This window comes from Delphinus delphis, chromosome 11 (assembly GCF_949987515.2).
Source record: "Delphinus delphis chromosome 11, mDelDel1.2, whole genome shotgun sequence".
Taxonomy (NCBI): Eukaryota; Metazoa; Chordata; class Mammalia; order Artiodactyla; family Delphinidae; genus Delphinus; species Delphinus delphis.
The window spans coordinates 63,131,844-63,154,520 of record NC_082693.1 but is presented as its reverse complement, the minus strand read 5'-3'; the positions used below and the strand labels follow the sequence as shown (position 1 = coordinate 63,154,520).

General features: G+C 34.5%; 1 protein-coding gene across 3 annotated transcripts in view; it reads right to left on the bottom strand.

Moving 5' to 3' along the window:
• The window catches only part of SYT1 (synaptotagmin 1), a 533,541-nt gene that overhangs the window by 335,265 nt on the left and 175,599 nt on the right, over nt 1–22,677 (bottom strand). For all 3 annotated transcript variants that reach the window (XM_060025297.1, XM_060025299.1, XM_060025298.1), the window contains one exon: nt 14,269–14,327. The gene's annotated coding sequence lies outside the window, so the exon portion shown is untranslated. The remainder of the gene's footprint in view (nt 1–14,268; nt 14,328–22,677) is intronic.

The window sequence follows — 22,677 nt, the reverse complement described above, 5'->3', positions numbered from 1 at the left end:
AGGAGAAATGGAGAAACATTTTGCTGTTGTCCCCCTTTCACTCATGCCATCCCCATTCCCAATGCTCTAAATACTGTGGCTCAGTGGAGACTGTGGCTTTTCATGGGTTTGTTTGTGCAATGACTCTCAGTAAATATCTATCTCATGAAATAGAAAGAAAACATAACTTTCATAGGTGGGGGACTGCCTGTTTTTTCTCCATTTCTTTAGCTGTCTCAATAACAAATTTGGCTTTGCCTTTCATAAACCATATTGACAATTGTTCAAATCTCATCATAATTGGAAACAATGGGCATATTAATAATTGCACAATTATGCAAACCCATCTTTTTCTAGAATTATGTTAGTTATAATTCAGATAAATTTTTAAAAATCATGCATTCTAGAATACAATGATATTATAAATACTATCACAAATAAAATGCTCTAAGACATAATGGGGGGCATTATGAAAACCTCTAAAATGAGGAAAATGTATTTTAAAATACAAAAGAGAAGGAAAATTCAAGGCTAAATAATGTTCAAATATTACATAGTTAATAAAAAATAAGTACTTCCCAGGAGATGTTAAAGCGAACATGTCAATGCTACATGCCAAAATAAAATGGATAAGCAAAAACCCTGAGCAACTGGCAAAACTGCTAATAATTAGTTTTTACATTTCAGACTGTTGAAATTCATATAATACCACTTTGGGGGTCATCGAGTTAGGAAGCCAATGCACATTGGGCATTTGTTTAGAGACTTTCCTTCCTCAGTCTGAAACATTTTGTACCAATTCATAAACATAGGCTTTGCCAGGATACTTTTGAAAGTGGAAAATAAAAACAATAGCAGGGTTAAGCAATTCATATTAGCCATAAGGAGACATAAATTGCTCAAATGTACAAAGGAGCATATGCTGAACCAGATTTTTTATATTTTAGAATAGGAAAGAAATAAAATTGTGTGTAGTTTATGTAAGAATTAACTTTTAAGGAAAAGAGAAAAATAAGATATTTACCATGAATTACATTCTGGTGATAAATGAATCATTATTACTAAGGCTGGGATATACCTGTCTTTACAGGCAGAACAGGATTCGACATGAAAAGGAGAGTGGTGTTGGTATTGATACTCCATGTCAGTATTATAAGGGATTTTTACGATATTTGCAAAAGAATGACAAACAATAAAGCAAATTAAAATGGTAGATGTGAAATTTACTAACAACATAGGTGAGGTACTAAAATGAGGAGGAACTCAGTTGATTCCTTAACACGGGGGAAAAAGCAGCAAAATAAGAAGTGCTGTTATCTGAGATTTCCTTGGTGAAAGAATAATTTTGCGATTTCAGTTTTAGATATCACATACAAAATTTTATGTAACTTTCTTTAAAGGAAGAGTGTGTCATTTTGCTATGCAGTGGCATAAAACTGCCCTTAACTTTACAATGGTGCCTGTTATAGCATGTGTTGGGTATAATTTATTTCTGGAAAGCTGCTCAGCCTACAGTTGGGGTTAGGGTTATTTTCTCTGGAGAAAATGACCCCATTTGTGACCCCAAAGGAAGGCATTTCTTGGTAGGGTAGAAAGCCTTTTTGGTACCCTTCACAACAGGATGCATGCTGATTTAGCTTACTTGTAGAACCGTGAAGACTGTCAAAATGTCTCAAGTCTTACTTTTGACCTCTCTGAAAGGGAGCCACGCTATTGGCCTTGTCTAATTTCAGTAGCATTTGCTTTAAGGAGGAAGAGGCCTTCTAGGAGAGGGCTCATGGTAGACTACTACTGTATCGAAACCAAATTTCATCTTGCATTCAGGTTTTCTAACCAGCCTTCATTACTCTTCGTCCTTTGTACTTTCCTTCGTCTTTATTCCTTGCAGACTTGTATGTGGTTTATGATTTTTTAAAAATGCCCCTTTAATATTGCAAAGGAGATATCTTTAATAGCAAATATAACAACAGAAGTACTATCTGCTGATGTTACTGTATTAACTTCTGTAATAAACACTTAAAAAACGTGTACTGGAATTCTCACATGAAGCCTATAAAATAGGATTTTTTATCTCCATTGTAATATATGAGGACATTGAGGCAGAGGTTAAATTGTCTTCCTGAGGTCATACAGCAAGTACGTGGCAGAAAAAGGACCTGAATGCAGTTCCTTCCTCCACTGCCAATGTTCTTAATTACACAAATGAATAATGCAACCCACAGTAATGCCCTGGTGCTGACAAATCTGTAAATAAGTCTCCATGTTAGAGCAGATCAAAATTAGCATTAATCACTCGGCTGAATCATTTGTTTTAAAGTCTTATTAACTTTAGACTTCACATATCTCTAAAACCATATTGCTGATCTGAAAGCATTTCCCTTCTCTTTTGTAACTATACAACTTATATTTGAGTCATGAAAGATGATAAAATTTTCAGAACAAAATAAAGACGAATTTCAATAAGAGCAGCCAAATCAAAGCTTAATGTTTCTAGAAATAAAAAATGGACTGAATTCTATCAACTTCTATTGAATAAGTAGAATAGCTAACCTCAGTGTAGTACCTACAATCACAAGGTCTACTAAATTGCCCTAAATCCCATAGCTAATAAGCAGTGGAGCTGGGATTTGAACACAGAGAGTGAGTTTCCAAAGCCAGTACAATGCTATAATATGATTACAGAAGGCTCCTTCTTTAGTGTTCTAGGAAATGCCCTAAGTCACAAAATTTGTTTAGCTTTGCTTTACCATGAATAGTAATGATTGTGGGAAACCCATCATACCCAATGTCCCAGAGAAAGCAACAAAATTCTCAGTCACCTAGTAAATAAATACATAAAGTGATTCTGACCATGGTTAATCATATGAGAATCTTAAATTACTGTAAGTCAAAGTACTGTTATTCTCTTTATAAAATAGACATTCCAGTATTTGTAATTACTCTAAATATAAGCTACCTGATGGCAGAGGCTGTGCTTTGGTCACTTCTGTATCTCTAACACCTGGGGCAGTGTAGAGAGTAGGCACTCACTAGCAAATGTTAAAGAATAATGAATAAAGGGATAAATTTCTGAAGTTTTACCAATGATTTTAAAGGGAACAAGTCCAGATAATAACGTAAGCATAGAAATCTAAGAAGCACATACAGTGAACATCAATTTGTTAATTTACAAACAAAAAATAGAGTAAATATAGTTCTTTCTCTTTAGGTGATCTTTTACACTTATGGCTATCATTCATTTAAATTTTGGTTCTACTTTTTCTATCTAAAGATAGCTGTCTTTAATAATTAAATTCTCCTATCATGGTTTAATTTTAGCATCTGAAGGACAAATAGGCATGATGCAACCTAATGTTTATTGACGATAAGTGATAAAGTAGTATTATCTGTACATCAAGTATTCTTCATAGACAAATTACATTTTAAAAAGTGATATATTCTTTACTTCCACCTCCTCCCACCATGCCATCATTCATACAGGAAAATGAAATAGGCTTTGCCTTCACCCGTTGTTAAATGTTTAAGAGTGATAACTTGAAAAGGGGTAAATCAGACCTGAGTTCAAATGGTAAAACTTCTGCTTACTAAATTAGGCTAACTTTATAAGGCTTTCAGTTCTTATTTTCATTATCGATGAACCCATGATAACATAGGAGGAGTACTTTTGATAATCAAATGAAATTTAATTGTATAATTAGTAGAGCATGTGACACAAACTAAGAGCCCAATAAGTGCTCCTTTTCCCTTCCTAACACTCTTCCTTTTTTATAAGAACTCTCTTAGGTCTATGTGTGAGAAAGCTGATCAGGATTAAGGGTAAATTATAAATTCAAGGAAAAGGGAATTTTTTTCTGGATGACCATTATTGTCTAAAACAGACATCAATCAATAACTTCGGTTTCATCAGCAATGGACTGTTGTAAAATGAAATATTGGATTCCCAAGACAGTAAAGTCAAATTTTCACACAAAAGGAACTTGTTTTTTTACAGTAACATAGTATAAGATTTTATAAAATAATGTAATAACATCACTACAGCAATCTAATTAGCTCTCAGAGAGTCTCAGGAAGCAGACTAGACAGATTTTTTTTTTCATCATCTAGATAAAAAAAGTAGAGAATCAAAGAGGTAATTGCTTAACTTTTGCTGATGGTAGATTGTATGTATGTATTATTGTTATCCAGTAGTAATCTACCTGTGTGATCGTGAAAGTCATCACCTTCCCCAGGACTCTTTGCTACGAGAGGGGGAATAGATGAAGTCAAGATTCAAACTCAGATTCTCTAACTAACTCTCTCTAATTCTTTCCACTATAAACATCATCCTAGTGAGCCATATCACAATAAAATTTTTGGCAGGTAGAGAGTAGGCCATGCTATTTAAATAAAATTTTGTTAGAGTTTTGGTTGAATTAAGTTAAAATTTTGAGAACAGGCTTCTTGAACCAATCTGAAACCCTCAGTTTTTCTATAAGCTCTTTCAATTAATACTACAGATAGGAAAAACAGTGGGTGGTTAATGAAGCTAGAATTTTTCTTGATTCTGTCACTAGACGCAACAGCTTGGATAAATGACTTGTCTTATCTGGCCCTCTATAAATGAGCATATTAAAGGAGGTAATGTCTAAAAGAAGAACTTTAGACCAGATAGATAAATTTTTTTCCCTAGCTCTATGCTACTATGCTACTATTACACACACACACACGTCTATACTTTTTGATTACAGGGACTTAACTACTTCAAATAAAGAGAGGTTTGACTAAATGAAGCTTGAACAGAGCATTTACAAATAATGTTTACTCTCCAGTGAATCACAAACCCTTTCCTAGTTAAAATCTGCTTTCCATTAGGACCTTTCTTACTGAAAACTTCTTGCTCTATTTGGTGTGCCAGGAAAGCAAGATTGTTAATAATAGTCATGCCTTGAGTGAGAACATCAACTCCCAATAGTATTTAAAGAGGTTTAGTAAATCTAGGGTAATGTGAATAGCTTTTCAGAAGCACGCTTGAGCACCTGAATTTTTAATATGTATCCTCTTTGTTATTATTTTCCAGTGTGTTTAGCGTCTATAAAGTGCTGACCCATTGAGCTCTTGAAAGCACCACCAAGTGTTCAGCAATTGAGAGGAAAATTATTAATATAAACTACAATATCCAATGGTCCTCTTTCCTTATTTTCCTTATCTTTCTTAAGCACAAAAAGTTTTTGTGAAATATAAGTGCAATGTGCTCTAAAGAGCTGTAGTAATATTTTAATCACCAAATCATTAAAAACAATTTTTTTAATATATATATATATTTTGATGTGGACCATTTTTAAAGTCTTTATTGAATTTGTTACAATATTGCTTCTGTTTTATATTTTGGTTTTTAGGCCATGAGGCATGTGGGATCTTAGCTCCCTGACCAGGGATAGAACCCACACTCCCTGCATTGGAAGGTGAAGTCTTAACCACCGGACCACCAGGGAAGTCCCCACCAAATCATTCTTAAGCTATGGGCTCTGAAGAAAAAGTATAGGAGGTCTGTATGGCTTTCCTTTGCTAAAACATCTTTCATTTGTAAGGTTTGATTCAAATAAAAGTTGTAAAAGCTTATTTACTCGTCATGGGTGTATAATACAAGCACGTATTCTACAGATAAAGACAAGAAAAATAGTCACCTAATATCATGCTTTTCTCCATGCACTGACACCCTTAAGACATATATTAACACACATTTGACATCATTTTAATTCAGATTATTTCTCTTCATAAATATTTTATAAAATTTTAAAGAAATAAACTATATGTTTTTTATTATTCAGGCTTAAATTGAGTCATTTTTTTTGAGGAAGGATCCAGTGTGGGCGGAGACAAGATGGCCAAGTAGAAAGACATGAGCTCACCTCTTCCTACAGAAACACCCAAATCACAACTAACTGCTGAACAACCATTGATAAAAAAATGCTGGAACCTACCAGAAAGGATAACCTACATCCAAAGACAAAGGAGAAGCCACAGTGAGACAGTAGAAAGGGTATAACCACGATAAAATCAAATCCCATACCTGGGGGGGGTGGGCAACCCACAAACTGGAAAATAATGAAACCACAGAAATTCTCCGACAGGAGTGCAAGTTCTGGGCACCACGTCAGGCACCCCAGCCTGTGGGTCTGGCAATGGTAGGAGGAGCCTCCAGAGAATGTGGCTTTGAAGGCCAGCAGGGTAAGATTTCAGGAATTCCACAGGATTGGGGGAAAGAGAAACTCTACTCTTGGAGGGTGCACACAGGGTCTTGTGAGCACCAGGACCCAGAGAAAAAAGGGGTGACCTCACAAGAGACTGGGTCAGACCTACCTGCTAGTATTGGAGGGTCTCCTGTGGAGATGGGGGTGGCTCTGGCACAGTGTGGGGACACTGGTGGCAGTAGTTCTGGAGAGTACTCATTGGCATGAGCCCTCCTAGAGGCCACCCCTTCTCACCAAGACCTGTCCCCACCCAATAGCCTGTAGGCTCCAGTGCTGGGATGCCTCAGGCCAAACAACCAACAGGGCAGGAACACAGCCCTACCCTTCATCAGACAGGCTGCTTGAAGTCTTCCTGAGCATACAGCTGCCCAATAAACACCCTGTAATATGGCCCTACCTGCTGGAGGGACAGACCCAGCTCCACCCACCGGTGGACAGGAACCAGTCCTTTCCACAAGGGGGCAGACAGCAGAAGCACAAAGAAATACAACCCTGCAGAATGGAAACTGCAATCAGAAAGTTAGTTAGACAAAATGAGACAGCAGAGGAATATGTCCTAGAGGAAGGAACAAGATAAAAACCTCAGAAGGGCAACTAAGTGGAGTGGAGCTAGGCCATCTACCTGAAACAGATTCAGAGTTATGATAGTAAAGATGCTCTAAGATCTCAAAAAAGAATGAAGGTACAGATTGAGAAGATGCAAGAAATGTCTAACAAAGAACTAGAAGATATAAAGAACAAACAAACAGGGATGAACAATACAATAACTGAAATGAAGAATACACTAGAAGGCATCAATAGCAGAATAACTGAGGCAGAAGAACGGATAAGTGACCTGGAAGACAGAATGGTGGAAATCACTGCTGCAGAACAGAATAAACATAAAAGAATGAAAAGAAATGAGGACAGTCTAAGAGGCCTCTGGGACAACATTAAATGCACCAACATTTGCATTATAGGGGTCTTAGAAGGAGAAGAGAGAGAGAAAATATTTGAAGAGATAATACTGAAAACTTTCCTAACATGGGAAGAATAACAGTCACCCAAGTCCAGGAAGCAGAGTCCCTGATAGAATAAACCCGAGGAGAAACATGCCGAGACACATAGGAATCAAATTGACAAAAATTAAAGACAAAGTATTAAAACCAACAAGGGAAAAGCACAAACATACAAGGGAATCCCCATACGATCATCAGCTGATTTCTCAGCAGGAACTCTGCAGGCCAGAAGGCAGTGCATGAAATATTTAAAGTGATAAAAGGGAAGAACCTACAACCAAGAATACTGTACCTAGCAAGGCTCTCCTTCAGATTCTACAGATAAATCAAAAGCTTTACAGACAAGCAAAAGCTAAGAGAATTCAGCACTACCCAACCAGCTTTGCAACAAATGCTAAAGGAACTTCTCTAGGCAGAAAAGAAAAGGCCACAATTAGAAACAAGAAAATTACGAATGGAAAAGCTCACTGGTAAAGGCAGATATACAGTAAAGGTAGCAAATCATTTTCACACAAATATGATATCAAAAACAGCAACTGTGAGAAGAGGAGAGCACAAATGCAGGATATTGTAAATGCATTTGAAATTAAAAGACCAGCAACTTAAAAACAATCTTGTTTATATATAGACTGCTATAGCAAAACCCCATGGTAACCACAAGCTGAAAATATACAATAGATACACACACAAAAAAGAAAAAAAATCCAAACACAACACTAAGGTTAGTCCTCAAATCACAAAAGAAGAGAACAAAGGAGGAAGGGAAGAAAAAAGACCTACAAAAACAAATCCAAAACAATTAACCAAGTGGCAATAAGAACATACATATCAACAATTACCTTAAACATAAACAGATTAAATGTTCCAACCAAAAGACATAGACTGGCTGAATGGATACAAAACAAGACCCGTATACATGTTGTCTATAAGACACCCACTTCAGACCTAGGGACACATACAGACTGAAAGTGAGGGGATGGAAAAAGGTATTCCATGCAAGTAGAAATCAAAAGAAAGCTGGAGTAGCAATACTCATATCAGACAAAGTAGACTTTAAAATAAAGACTGTTACAAGAGACAAAGAAGGACACAAGATAATGATCAAGGGATCAATCCAAGAAGAAGATATAACAATTGTAAATATATATGCACCCAACATAGCATTTGCCTAATATACTGAGGTGCTCCTAACAGCCATAAAAAAGAAACTGACAGTAACACAATAATAATGGGGGACTCTCACACCCCACTTTCATCAATGGACAGATCATCCAGACAGAAAATCATTACGGAAACACAGGCCTTAAATGACACATTAGACCAGATGGATTAACTGATATTTATAGATCATTCCATCCAAAAGCAGCAGAATACATATTCGTTTCAAGTGCACATGGAACATTATCCAAGATTGATCACATGCTGGGCCAAAAAGCGAGCCTCGGTAAATTTAAGAAAATTGAAATCATATCAAGCATCTTTTCTGACCACAACACTATGAGATTAGAAATCAACTACAGGGAAAAAAAACACAAACATGTGGAGGCTAAACAATACGCTACTAAATAACCAAGGGATCACTGAAGAAATCAGAGGAAATCAAAAAATACCTAGAGACAAATGAAAATGAAACCACGAAGACCTGAAACATATGGGACACAGCAAAAGCAGTTCTAAGAGGGAAGTTTATAGCAATACAGTCTTACTTCAGGAAAAACCTCAAATAAACAACTTAACCTTACACTTAAAGCAACTAGAGAAAGGAGAACAAACAAAACCCGAAGTTAGTAGAAGGAAAGAAATCATAAAGATCAGAGCAGAAGTCAATGAAAGAGAGATGAAGAAAACAATAGAAAAGATCAATGAAATTAAAAGCTAGTTCTTTGAGAAGATAAACAAAATTGATAAACCTTTAGCCAGACTCATTAAGAAAAAGAGGGAGAGAGCTCAAAACAATAAAATTAGAAATGAAAAAGGAAAAGTTATGACACCACAGAAATAAAGAATCATAAGAGACTACTACAAGCAACTATATGCCAATAAAAGGAAAACCTAGAAGAAATGGACAAATTCTTGGAAAGGTATAACCTCCCAAGACTGAACCAGGAAGAAATAGAAAATACGAACAGACCAATCACAAGTAATGATATTGAAACTGTAATTAAAAATCTTCCAACAAACAAAAGTCCAAGACCAGATGGCTTCACAGGTGAATTCTATCAAACACTTAGAAAAGAGTTAATATCTATCCTTGTGAAACTATTCCAAAAAATTTCAGGGAAAGGAACACTCCCAAATTCATTCTATGAGGCCACCATCACCCTGACACCAAATCCAGACAAAGATACCACAGAAAATAAAATTACAGGCCAATATCCCTGATGATCATAGACACAAAAATCTTCAACAAAATACTAGCAAACGAAATCCAACAATATGTTAAAAGAATCATGCACCATGATCAAGTGGGATTTATCCCAGGAATGCAAGGATTCTTCAATATATGCAAATCAGTCAATGTGATACACCACATTAACAAACTGAAGAATAAAAACCATATGATCATCTCAATAGATGCAGAAAAAGCTTTTGACAAAATTCAACACCCATGTATGATAAAAATTCTCCAGAAAGTGGGCATAGAGGGAACCTACCTCAACAAAATAAAGGCCATATATGACAAACTTACAGCTAACATAATGCTCAATGGTGAAAAACTGGAAGTATTTCCTCTAAGATCAGGAACAAGACAAAGATGTCCACCATCACCACTTTTATTCAACATAGTTTTGGAAGTCCTAGCCACAGCAATCCGAGAAGAAAAAGAAATAAAGGGAATCCAAATTGGAAAAGAAGAAGTAAAACTGTCAGTGTTTGCAGGTGACAGAAAATCCTAAAGATGCTACTAGAAAACTACTAGACTCATCAATGAATTCGGTAATGCAGGATATAAAATATAGACATAAAAGTCTACTGCATTTCTATACACTAACAACAGTAGTTCAGAAAGAGAAATTAAAGAAGTGATCCCATTTACCACCACATCAAAAGAATAAAACACCTAGGAATAAGCCTACCTAAGGAGGCAAAAGATATGTACTCTGAAAACTTTAATATGCTGATGAAAGAAATCAAACACGACACAAACAGATGGAAGGATATACCACGTTCTTGGATTGGAAGAATCAAAACTGTCAAAATGACTATACTACCCAAGTCAATCTACAGGTTCAATGCAATCCCTATCAAATTACCAATGGCATTTTTCACACAACTAGAACAAAAAATCTTAAAATTTGTATGGAGACACAAAAGACCCTGAAAAACCAAAGCAATCTTGAGAAAGAAAAATGGAGCTGGAAGAATCAGGCTCCTGGACTTCAGATTATACTACAAAAATACAGTCATGAAAATAGTATGGTACTGGCACAAAAACAGAAATACAGATCAATGGAACAGGATACAAAGTCCAGAGATAAACCCATGCACCTGTGCTCAATTAATCTGTGACCAAGAAGGCAAGGATATACAATGGAGAAAAGACAGTCTCTTCAGTAAATGGTGCTGGAAATGTTGGACAGCTACATGTAAAAAAATGAAATTAGAACATTCTTTAATACCATACACAAAAATCAATTCAAACTGGATTAAAGACCTAAATATAAGACCAACTACTATCAAACTCTTGGAGAAAAATAAAGGCAGAGCACTCTTTGACATAAATCACAGCAAGATCTTTTTTGATCCCTCTCCTAGAGTAGTGGAAATATAAACAAAAATAAACAAATGGGACCTAATTAAACTCAAAGCTTTCTCACAGCAAAGGAAACCAGAAGGAAAACGAAAAGACCATCCACAGAAAGGGAGAAAATATTTGCAAACGATGCAACCGACAAGGGATTAATCTCTAAAATTTACAAACATCTCATGTGGCTTAATATTAAAGAAAAAAATTTAAAAATGGGCAGAAGACCTAAATAAACATTTCTGCAAAGAAGACATACAGATGGTCAAAAAGCACACAATAAGATGCTCAACATCGCTAATTATTAGAGAAATGTAAATCAAAACTACAGTGAGTATCACCTCACAATGGTCAGAATGGCCATCACCAAAAAGTCTACAAACAGTAAATGCTGGAGAGGGTGTGGAGAAAAGAGAACCCTCATATGCTGTTGATGGGAATGTAAACTGGTACAGCCACTATGGAGAACATTATGGAAGTTCCTTAAGAAACTAAAAATAGAGCTACCATATGATCTAACAATCCCACTCTGGGCATGTATCTGGAGAAAACCATGGTTCGAAAGGATACATGGACCCCAATGTTCATTGCAGCACTGTTCACAGTAGTCAGGACATGGAAGCAGCCTAAATGTCCATCGACAGACAAATGGATAAAGAATATGTGGTACATATATATATATACAATGGAATATTACTCAGCCATTACAAAGAATGAAATAATGGCATTTGCAGAAACATGGATGGACCTGGAGACTATCATACTAAGGGAAATAAGACAGACAAAGACAAATATATGATACCGCTTATATGGGGAATCTTAAAAAAAATGATACAATTGAACTTATTTACACAACAGAAACAGTCTCACAGACTTAGAGAATGAACTTATGGTTACTGGGGGGAAAGGATGAGTGGGGAGGGATCAATATGGAATTTGGGATTGACATGTACACACTGCTATATTTAAAATAGGTAACCAACAAGACCTACTGTAATGCAAGGGAACTCTGCTCAATACTCTGCAATAACTTAAATGGGAAAAGAATTTGAAAAAGAATAGATACATGTATATGTATAACTGAATCACTCTGCTGTACACTTAAAACTTACACAACATTGTTAATCAACTATACTCCAATATAAAATAAAAATTAAAAAAATGGAAGGATTAGGGCATAAGAATTCTGGAACCATTAAATCAGATGATATGTATCTTAAAAAGAGTCACTTTTTCCTTACAATTATTTATGAGTAGTTTAACATGTTGTTGTTAAATAAAAGACAATTAAAGACTGAAGGGAAAAACTGCCCTATACCACAAAATGCACCAAGAAAAGGCATGATTGTTTTCTTGGAAACATACATTATTTTCCCTAGGATTATTCCAAATGAGCAAAAGATGTCATTACTTGAATCAGGTCCTTCCAAAGTATGCCATACTAAATCCTACTGAAAATTACATTTCAAATCAAATCACTTATATAAGTCACACTGAATAACAGACCAAATAAGTTATAGATTAATCAGATCAGATAAAAAGCCATTGATAGCTTTTCACAATAAAATTATAAGAAGATGACTAAGAAATTGTGAGAGGCTAGGGTAGGTATTACCTGGCTCTTGTATAAAGACCTTAAAACAAACATGCATGGTTCTTTCATTTAAAAATCCAACCTTTTCCCCAATAAGTAATGTAAGGAATTGAAATTATGTTTAAAAACTGACTTATTTACATAAAAACAAAACTTAAAGGGAAGCTAGCCTTCTTGTGGGACAATTTCTAGGTGTTATGTTTTGGCTGAATTACTTAGTTGACTTTCTCTGGTCAGTAAGATGTTGGCAATAAAACATGTCAAAAAGAAATTGCCCATTTATTTCATATTCTGCAATTCACTCAAATTGGCGGCACTTTTTCTTTTTTTTAAACATGATAGAAAAATCTAATTCTTAAATTATCCTTCTTATACCCAAGACGATGTAAACATATTATGTCACCTCAGAAAAGCAATTCACATATTTGGAGTTTCTTTTTTAAAACAAGGAACAGTTGTTGAAAGTTCTGAAGTTTGAATTTTATAAATCTCTGATTAAAACTGAAAGTGTATAGCCATCCATAACCACAGCAAAAAGTGAGGTAAATTACTTTGTATAAAGTGAGGCAGCACAGGGATAATATTCAGATAGGTAAGTAAAAGAAAATCCTTTTCTTCCTGCTTCTCTCACACTTCAAAAGTAAAATAAGTTTAAGATAAACTGCATTTATATCATCATTACCATGATTAATTATATTTAATCATTTAATGCATGAATCACATCTTAAAGTTCTTTGGGTGCTAGAAAATCTTATTAAGTGTAATTTGTATATATCCTAGAAAAATTATTCATGAATTTCTTTTTTTATATCACACTTATAGCCTTTCCATTGGACTTTATTCTATTTTGATATATATCAAGATATAGATCTATCATTTTGCTAATTCACTACATTTTACTTCAACATTTCTGTTTTAAATTTTAGAGAAATGCATGTGAAAACTCATTTCAAAACTACCATGGTATTAAAAGTGATATACCATGGGGCACCAAAGTGGATTTTGCTTTCCTATATTTATTTTACTATTTTTTGACATTCACATATTCAAAATTTATAATTATTTACATTATATGTAATTGTTTACATCTAGGAAATCATTACAATATTACTAGTTTTATCAGAAAGAATGATATCAAGAATGCACTTAATTTTGTTTAATAAAAACAATTATTACTAACAAATAATAGCTATGTAAGGAAATACACGTCGTAATTAAGTTGTGAGAAGATTGGAAAGAAATGTACTAATGAGATTAATTAGTTTTAATGCCTGCAGATGGCTGCCATTTTTTAATAATTCTAATTTAATGACTATAAACAAACCAAGCATATTGATTCTGCTTAAAATTTTGTTCAAAGTGAAAAAAAATTTGTATCACATACAGAGAACGTGAGGTACTTTGATTAAATTTTACTTACTGTTTTTCTTCTATAGAATTTAAAATGATATGATGCTAGTCAAAAGATATGATGGAATCAACATAAACATTTTCTGCCACATATACGTATTACAAGGATTACCCTGGCCTCTTATCTAAGAGGATTATAGGATAAATGATTTTCAGTTTGCTCCAGTAAATTGAAATTGAGTTTTAGAAGGCTCCATTTACTTAGTATGTTAGTTTCTTATCTTAGAAAACAGAAAGGTGAATATTTCTATAAAAGAAATTTGTAAGGTCATAGAAGCTCTAGTATAATCATTGTCTCATTAAAGTACTTACTGTTCTTCAGGAATTCTCGGGTATTTTGTTCTTTGTTTTCTTTCTTGGTATTTTTTTTCCTAAAAGGAAACAATATGCGCAATGGTTAGGTGAGTACACATAGTTCAGAATCATTTCATATTGTCATGAATTATAACTGATTCATTTTATTATTTACTATTTCTACTTAAACATCTTACACTATATACATCCAAATACAATACAATATCATATATATACTTAGTAGATATAGTATAAGATAGATAGATAGGGATTTTAAAGTTGAAGATTTAGAGATCAAGGTTCTGTGCATAGTTTATACACTGATTTTGTGGAAGTTCATTATGCTCCCTACATTATAGTTTTTCCATTTGAAAACTGAAATACTACTAAGTTAGGCAGACATTGTTAGAGAATATTGCATTATTTTATTCATTAAAAAGGAATCATACAATTATTAGTCAATTAAATGCCTATTGCTATATTGAACACTTCAATATATTCTACCTATTTGCCTATTTTCGGAGCCATATCAAGGTTCAGATATAACCTAAAACTATTCTAGTGTGTGTGTTTATGTGTATAAGTATATACACATACATTTATACACATATATACTATATATATAATATATGCACACATATATATAAAATCCCATCAGGGATAAAGAGAAAAATAATCTCACATCATCGCAGAAAGCAGTACAACTTTCAGTTTAGAGAATAAGAAAATTAAATCCTTCCCAAGAGTCAATATCAGGAACTGCTTTAATATTATAAAGATATCAAGAATTTCTGATTTGGTTTGATAAGTTAGCAACTCACAAATGAACAATTTCACAGTGCTAGAAACAAGTACCTTCTTATTATAAGTTCTCATTAGTTTTGGTCATCAAAAAATTTAAGTGGAATGAAAATCAAGAAGGAATGAAATATTTAAAAATAGGTTGATAATAGGCACGTTACTCTGTTTAAAGGGTTCTCAGTGTCTATTTTCAACAAAGGTACAAAAATATTACAATGACAGCAGCTCTGGTGATTGGCTTACATAGGTACTCAGTGGAAAAGATGTGAAGTGACAGCTGTATTCCCAAAGCTGCATTTACTGCATCTGTTCAATGGTTAAGACTCCAAGGTCTCCTTTCATTTTAGTCCTGCTTGAAACTCAACTGTTTTCTAGCAAAATCCACTAGAAAGAGCAATGTAAAACTGCACCTTAGATTTACCTGCCTGCCTCTTAAAATCAATTTAGATAAGAGCCACAATCAATTTTAGATAAGATTTCCATACATGGTTTCTGCTTACTGACACTTTTCTTATTAAAACAAAAGCTACAACAGAATTCTATGGACGTACATATTAAGGTAACAGAGTGGCATAAAGCTCTTTGTATGAAATACAGGGACAAAACTCTGTTAGAAAAAACGAAGCCTTTCTACTAAAAAACTAACAGAATACTTGACATTATACATATTGCATGTTACTACTAACCAAGGGGCAGGCTTCCCAAAGGGATACAATGAAAGGATTAAACAGTTTTTGTGACTTATGAGTCATCTGCAGGGATTTGGTTTCATTTTGGTTTTGCATGCATATCTATCACAAGGATGAATGGGCAAGCCTGTTCTACTGTAGGGAACAGACAATTATTTTATTTTTAATCTACGTGCTGAATATGGATGTGCATAGTATTTTTCTGGTAGCTAATTTGTCTCTTGCATGTATAAACATCTCTCTCTCTTTTAGAGGGAAAACGTGAAAATAACATGGGATGACTCTGCACCTCCCGTCAACCATCTGGTTTTTCAGTAGTGTAATTGCTACCAGTAGGTCTGACTCAGTTTCCTGGTACTTGGTACTTTTGCCTGTTTTTACAATACTTAAAAAAAAAAACAAAATGAATCTGTTTAGGTAGGTAGGTTCATATAATTTTCACAAAACATGATATGTATTCATAGTCAGTAAAACCGATGGCTCTTTCATGTTCTTTTTATCTAGTTTTAGAAGCAAGCCTGACATGGAGAAAAAAGAAAATTGTCTGAGACTTAGGTATCACTATTGCTCAACAGTGGCTAGAAATTGCTGTGGAAACCTTGTAGCCCTAATCATAATTCTATTTACAGAACTAAGCAAAACACTGCATGCTTTAGGCATCATAAATACTACAGATCAGTGTTCCTTGGTTTTTTTGGGGGGGAGGGAACTACTTGTATTCATTTTAATGCTAGACATTTAAAAATGCATAGCTTTTTTAAAAAAGGGGACTTAGATTAAAAAATGACAAATAACTAATATTTACATCCAAACTTTAAAAAATATCTCCAGTATTTTATTTTGATGAAAGCATTAATTTTTACTAAGCATTCACTAACACATCATTGAGCTAAATATTTATTTAGGGTTGGATTTAAAGTCTGCACTGTGAATCTGTGTGCAACACGGCTACTTGTAAACATTACCCCTTGACTGGAATGGCAACAGAATCTCTATTCCAAGTTTTAAATTTCAAAACTGCAAAATGTTGCTTAACTTAGAGTTCTCTTTACTGTCTCCTACTGAAATGCCAAAACTTGTCGTCACAACAGGGTTTCAAAGTTGTTGTGCCATTTCCGGCACAGATAACATTATTCCTAAGGGATTTTGTTAGACAGCTTTTGGCTTAAATTCCTATTCTTGGAACAGTAGTCAGCAAGCAGAAATTACTTTAAAAAGAGACACTATCCAGGTCATTAGTGACTGAATGCAAGCTTTTAAACAAAAAAGTAAAGCACAGCATGACAATTAAATGGCTTACATGATTCTAGATTAGATCCTGGACCAATGGGAAAAAACAATTAGCCGTTAAGAACGTTATTGTGACAGTGGATGAAATTTGAATGTGGACTATGCATTAGATAATGGTATTACATCAACGATAAATTGCCTGTGTTTGATTCTTGTTCTGTGTAATGTAAGAGAATGTCCTGTACTCAGGAAATACACTGATATATATGCTAAAGTATTTAGGATAAGTCACACCATGTTTCCAACTTATTCTCAAATGGTTTATGAACTGCGTATATACACACACATATGTAACATACATAATATGAAGAATATATAGTATATATATGTATATCATTTTTTATGAGACAGAAAGAGAAACTGATATATAGGATAAAATGTAAACAGTTGGTTAATCAAGGTAAAGGGAATATGAGATCTCCCTGTCCTATTCTTGTAATGCTTTATGAGAGTTTGAAATAGCAAAACAAACATGACCAAAAAAGAGAATCTAAAACTATCTTTAAAAAAAATTAAATAAATATAAAATGCCATTTTTCAGTATCTCTACAAAACATTACACTGAACTGTGGCTATTCTTATTTTGATCATTAAGCACAAGATGGTTTTATTCTGTCTATAGCTACAAAAGATAAGACAATGACATTTATCTGGGTAACTATTAGAGAATATTAGGTGGTAAAAGAAAAATATTCCATCAAGTAATAGAGTAAACAAACAAATGTTCTGTAACTAAATGCAATCACTATAGTTGCTGGTAGGAACAGTAAACAAGGCAATCACACAGAATATGGACTTTCCTTCAAAGGAAGGTAGAAGGCCAAAAGATTGTACCTCATATTAGAGGAAAGAACATTTTCTATGTTTTGTGTCTAACCATTCAGTCACTTAAGAGGCTTAAGTCTAACAAGCCTGTCCTCATTACAATAGAAGCAAATATTTACCAACAAAGAATGAAATGGGTGGGTGGGGGGAAGGATGAAGGGTTTACTTATTTTTTTGATGTGACACTTTATTATACAAGTCAAAACATACTATAAAACAGCTGTTGGCAGTCAGTTATAACAAATCACATACTGGGTTCAACCATGTTTAACATTTTCATTATACTCAAAATAATTATTTTAGAACGGAGGCCTGATAATGAGGCAGAATGGCACTGAGCCAGGAGAGAGCCAGTTTGTACCTTGAAAAGGAGGATGGGAATTAATTAAATGAAAAGCTTGGGAAAGTTAATTGGGACTGAGTGAAGATAAAGACACTATCAATACATGAAGAAATAAAACAATTTTTAAAAAAGGTATAGCAGGAAGCCACAGTGAGCACAGCAAAGGGAGAAGAAACCCAAAGAAACATGAGCCATAGGACCAGAATTATGCCTAGGGGAGCCTCCGTTGGCCTTCAGCTCCTAGAATTGTTCCTATCACACAAATAAATGTTTGTTGAATGAATAATATTGAATATTGATAAAAGTAAAATTAAGTGTCATATAATCCTAGTCTGCCTCTGTCTTACCTAGTGTGTGACTTTAGGCAAATCCCTTAATCTATTTTCACCTCAATGTCATCAGCCATGAGAGTGTGGAAAAAGGTGATTCTCTAATGTGCCTTCCATTTCTAAATATTTCTGTATGTGGTTCTGTTTATTAAAATGGGTAACTGTGAACCTTTTTGTAGAAGAGAATAGCCAGATATGAGTTTTAAATGAAGACAAATGGAGGGTGGAAAAGAAAAGATGAATAAAAGAGCAATGCATTGATTCAAGTAATGGGAAATAAATCCCATCGAAAGAGACTTTAATATAGAAGAGAGAATGCAAAATGTGCTTTATGGCTTTGGCATGTGTGAAGTGACATTTACATATACTATTGACAGAAGCATGAAGATGTAGAAATCTTTATCTTTTTATTATTATTGTGACACTACACACTCTCTGCTTCCACATCTAGAGTTCCCAAGTGAATAGAAATGGAAAGTGTTCAAAAGAAGCCACGAAATGGCAGGAGTTCATAGAAATATTCTGTTACTACATGGTCATAGAATTGTTACTGTCCATCTTAGAGAAGAAAAGGCTGAAGAAAGTCTTAGGATCTATATTTAATTCCATGAAGAGCTATTTAATTCAAGGCCCACAAGGCACAGTTGCAGATACCTCCATGATGCCTTTGATGATCAACACTGGCTTCCTACTCTTTAAAATAGCCAAGACATGGAAACAACCTAAGGGTCCAGCAACAGATGAATGGATAAAGAAGATGTGATAGATAGATATATATACACACATACACACACACAAACACACACACACAATGGAATACTGTTCAGCCATAAAAAAGAATGAAATAATGCAGCAACATGGATGGACCTAGAGATGATCATACTAAGTGAAGTAAGTCAGAGAAAGACAAATACCATATGACATCATTTATATGTAGAATGTGAAATATGATACAAATGAACCTATCTATGAAAAAGAAACAGACTCACAGACATAAAGAACAGACTTGTGGTTGCCAAGGGGGAGGGTGGTAAGGGAGGGATAGATTGGGAGTTTGGGATTAACAAATGAAAACTATTATATTTATGTATAACTGAATCACTTTACTGTATAGCAGAAACTAACACAACATTGTAAATCATCTATACTTCAATAAAACAAACTGAAAAAAAAAACCCACTAGCTTCCTCATGGTTTCTTTCCTACAAGCTTGTGGAGCACTTACATTCAATAACACATAACTTAGCCCTTACTTATATATGATCTCATTACTTTCCCCAGTCCCATCTATGCTGATTTTGAATTGACTACTAGAGGAGGCATGTGCTATGCATTTGTGTTTCCCTACAATAAGGTGGTACTTAAAATGAGTCAATGCATGGTAAACACTCATCTGTTGATGGAGATGGGCAGAGTATATTTTGAGCTCAGAAAATGTACTGGAATACAGATTGGCAGATACCAAAAAATGACTTCTTGGCCATTAACCATGGTTGGTGATCCTGGGACTTCTGTGGATCCCCTACCTTGCTTTCTTATCAGCACCTATCCTTCTTGGCATTTTTGGGAAGAAAGGCCAAGGACCTATTATAGGGGGATGAAAGGTATACTGTTCTTTAACTAGAAAGACCTAGTCAAATAGCCTGAAAGGCACCTCAATCTATGACTTGAAATTAGTTTGCCAATTCAGTCTGATCTATTGGAGAGGTGAGAGGGGCCACTTTCCCAGCTTTGTCAGAAGAGAGCAGGATGTTTCTTATGGTTCTATGTTCAAAACAAGACCACTGATGGTGATACCACTATAAGAAAGATGGAGGGTTGTTGATGGCAGAATTAGCGTCTCTGTGGGCAGCCAGGGGTACAAAAGAGGAGGAAGGCACAAGGGAAAGAGAACACAAACTAACTGGACTATTTTCAGAGGGTTTTGATTTCTCTACAGATTCTGGTGCTGCAACAATTAGAGACTGTGGAGAATATTTACATAACATAGATGCTGACATAATTGCTGGAAAAGGAGAAGCCAACCAAATATCTTTACAAAGGGCTCCAAGGTAGCTATAAAAACCACACCTGTCCTAATAAGACATGATGAAGTGACAAGCAATGAAAATAAGTTGACTCAACTTTCCCAATTTTTTGAGGTTGGGTAGGGGGAGTGGGGCATCAATTCTGTATACAGATTTAAGACTGAAGGAGAGAAAATGACATTTAAACCTGGATTTGCCGCAAATTCAAGCCCAACAAAGTTCAGTGACCAAATAAGTGTGATGTTGGGATATGGCATGAAATCTTTACAGGTCTATGCTGATTGGCTCAAATTCTGTTGTGTTTTGAGTTTAGTTCATCACCATGGGAAAGTACCAAGCTGGAAGTTCAGGGCCAGCTGTGACAAAACCATAGCCTAGAAGAAGTGGTCTTCAGTCACTTCTATTCACTCGGGGAAAAATTGTAGAGATAAAATAGAAAATTAGTGATTTCTCACATTAAACTAGTTCTCAAGACATTGTCTTATTTTTCTCTTTCTTACTGGTACATTAAAAAAAAATCAACACAAATTTGCTTATAGTATCCTGGGCCTTTATATTCACATGAAAACTGCCCTCTTCAAAGATTCACTGTCGGGGTTTACATGCTTATTTTTGGAGAAGCAGCATGATTTAAAAAAGTAAGTATAACTGCTATTTAATTAGTTGCACTCAGCAAACTGCATATATTTATCACATTCATCTTCACAAGGACATGGTGAAGTAGGTGTTAAATCTCTGCATAAGAGCAAACTCAGGTCACAACTTCTTTGGAATTAGTAAATGGTAGAGCCAGTATCTACATTCAGCTCTTTCTGAATCCCATTTTTCCTTTGCAACAAAGTCTCTGTAGTGTTGGAATGGACTTTGAGAAGGTAAAAAGCCTATTTTCTAGACATTCCTCTTCTACTTATTCAGTGTGTATCACCTGAAGCAATTCACATGCTTTCTGCATCTTAATTGCTTCATCTGTAAGATGGGGTAACACAATACCTACCCTGAGGAAAAAGACTAAATTACTTGATTTATTGAGGTATCTTTGGTTTCTAAAAGTAATTGAATATATCTAATCTCTGAAGTGTAAAAAGCCTTAAAAGTAGAAGTCTTTTCAAGGAATGTTCAACATGTAACCTTTGTAAAATTCATTACTACTCCTGGAACTTTTACCTGAATTGCGTTATTCCTACATTAAACAAAAGATTTCTAAATCAACATAATAGTTTCATCTACATATGAGGATTTACTATTGTGGGACTACCTTCAAGGATATATTTATGAGACGCATAAAACATTTGTCCTACAAACATCTACACAGTTCACATCGAATTAGGCAGGAAGTAAAAGTTGCATGCTCATGGATGTCTAGAGATACATTTTCTAACTAGAGTCAACCAAATTTGAGTGAATACCTAAGTTAAGAGCTACATACCGGGGGGATGGCTAAAAGACGTTATGTGATGACCCCAAAGCACAAAGGTTTGTGTTAACTCAAACGGCCAAACTCTCAACTCTTTAAATGGACAATGGTTATTTAATTCTAAGAGGTTTAGAAATTAAAAAAAAAAACAAAAAAAACAAAAAGCAAACAAACAAAAAAACCAAAACCAAAAAACTTTACTTGGAGAAAACACATTTTAAAAACTAGTTCTTAGAATTAGATGTGTGGGTATTGGAAATGGTAAGCATTTCAAAGAATAGAATGGGATCTCCACTCTGAAAGTGAATGCACATGAAGTCAGTTTCAGAACACCAGACTCGAGATCCCCCATCAGTGGATGAAAACAAATTGATGAATAGAAAAGACCAAAGGGGAGAAGAAATGAAATAAGACACTTGCTATAAGAACAAACCACTTAATTCTGATAAAATTATTTTTCTCAAAATAACCATAAATGCAATCCTATAAAATTCTGAATTAATGATTTACTCAGAGAACTCAAAGATGTTTTCAAAACCTAAATATACTTGAGAGAAATGAAGAATGTCCAACAAGTTACATGGGGAATGTATAGTTAAATCACACTAAATTTTTCACTAGAGAAAGCAGTTGAGTGATCTAGCATTAGAAATTTGGGGGAGAGTTCAATAAAATTTTACTTAAAAATTTGACACTATTTTACTTGGGT